The following is a 2,049-nucleotide window of genomic DNA, read 5'->3' as shown; positions in this document are numbered from 1 at the left end:
ATTGTGATCATTAAGGTATTTAGTATTTAGACACGATCTGTTATTTTATACAAGACTTCCCAGTTGTGAAGCTTATGTTAACAGTGACAAAAATTATCTGGGTATGGTGGAGCGTGCCTATAATCCCAGCTACTCCGGAGGCTGAGGCAAGAGAATCACTTGAACCAGAGAGTCGGAGGTTGCAATGAGCCGAGATCGCGCCACTGCACTCCAGCCTAGTAACAGTACGAGACGAGAGAGAGAGAGAGAGAGAGAGAGAGAGAGAGAGAGAGAGAGAGAAAGCGAGCCCAGAATCCTAGAGGACCTTGATATAAGTCCTCAGGTCGTATGGGAGACATGGAGGAGAGGAGGGTAAAGTTGGCCTCGCTTTAAAGTTGGTCTCCCTCTGCCTTTGCATGAGAGCATGTGCTGGACACAAGAAAGTTGCCAGTGGTTTAAGCATTTTTAAAATGCAAGAAACGCTCCACAGAAAAGGCGCGAACCAGCCAACTGCAGACTTGGAAGCAAGCACACCACCCGACTGCGACACACCGACAGTCAACACTCGCTCCCGCATCACCACGCAGAGCAAGCGCCCATCCAACGCTAGGCGGAGCCACCACCTTTTGTACAACAATTGTGCAGGCTCCAAAGCCTCGAAAAACCGGAGACACGCATCTAGCCGGCTACGGTTGAAACCCGTGCATTGGATGATTCCGAAGCTAGAAGGGCAGCAGAATGGCCTTCGCCCGGTCCTGCCTCTCGTCCTCTGTAAGCTCAGGGGGGAGCCGGAGCCAGGCAGGTGAAGTGCACAGACTCGGCAGAGGCGGCGGGGAGAATCGCAGGGGGAGAGGGCGCGGTGGCTGTGGTGTGGGAGCCGCTGCTGAGGGAGGCCTGGGTTGTCGGGAGGGTGACTGTCGGTGGAATCTTTGGCGGAGAGTGGTTTGGGAAAATGGCGAGGGGAGAACAGAGGGGAAGGTGGTGACCCTGAGCGTCAGGCCAGGGGAGAGAAGGCTGTGCTGTCCCTCCTCTCCCCTTACCTGGCGGGGGACAGGCCGTGGTCAGGAAGGGGGTTCTCCCTGGACGAGGCTAGTCCACCGCACTTCGGCGGCGCTGACCCCTGCGATTACCCCACACGCGGGGCCCTGATCTGCGGTGGTGTTCGTGCTGCCCGGCGGCTGGGTTCGCGCGCTCACTCTCCTGACATTGCCTTGGCTCACCACCGACGCGGACATCGCCGCCAGAGACCCTTCCCGCCCTCCTAGGGATCTTGAGTGCGCTTCCTTGGTGTTCTCACTGAAGCTCACGAACAGACAGATGTGAGCCCTCCTTTACACGCTGAATTTGGCTATAGCAAAAAAGCCCTGACCAAAAGCTTGGGTCTCCTTCGGACCTGCACACGACTCCCCAACTCCCGCCTGCAACCGCGGCTCTTGGCTGGCGGGCAGGCAGCGTCCACCGAGCGTGGAACCGCGGCAGCCGCAGCCCCTCAGGCTGGCAGACAGACAGTAGCAGGAGAAAGGACACAAGGCCTGCGTGTTGGGAAAGCATGGGAGACGTCGCTTTCCTACCGGGCGAGAAGGTCTCCCTATAGTCTTTGGAGACAAGATGGACGGAGGCACCCCTTCCAGGAACAAGGCGGCTGCTCCTGAAGCCTGGCTCCACACGGAGACTCCTGGGTCCCACGGGCCCTCTTCCTACCCGCTGTAGCCAGAGCTGCTTCACACATCTCAGCTAGCTTCCTCATCCGCCTCTGCCTCCTCTTCCTCCCCAGCCGTCCTTGGGACAGCAAGGCCCCCAGCCCGTGGTAAAGACCTAGCCTCCTCTCCAGCACTTGTAGAGGGAGTTGGATCCCCGTCCCTTAACCCTCGGACAGAGACGCTGAGGCGGAAGGGGACCCCTTCTCTTGCTGCTTCTCTTGGTATAGCCGGTCAGGGCCCAGGACTCCTCACTTCTCTTGGAGGGCCTGGCTCGTGTGGCCCAGGAGCTGGCCACGTGGGCATCTCCCGCACTGCTCCTCAGGGAACGGGAGGCATTACCCTACATGGCCCACACTTACCCATGAGAGAC

General features: G+C 58.7%; 1 pseudogene; it reads left to right on the top strand.

Moving 5' to 3' along the window:
• Positions 1-1,011: 1,011 nt before the first annotated feature.
• Positions 1,012-1,136, top strand: LOC113219827 (annotated as a pseudogene).
• The last annotated feature ends 913 nt before the right edge of the window (positions 1,137-2,049 follow it).

This window comes from Piliocolobus tephrosceles, chromosome 1, assembly GCF_002776525.5.
Source record: "Piliocolobus tephrosceles isolate RC106 chromosome 1, ASM277652v3, whole genome shotgun sequence".
Taxonomy (NCBI): Eukaryota; Metazoa; Chordata; class Mammalia; order Primates; family Cercopithecidae; genus Piliocolobus; species Piliocolobus tephrosceles.
Note: the sequence above shows the minus strand (reverse complement) of the source record. Positions and strands in the feature narration are given on the sequence as shown.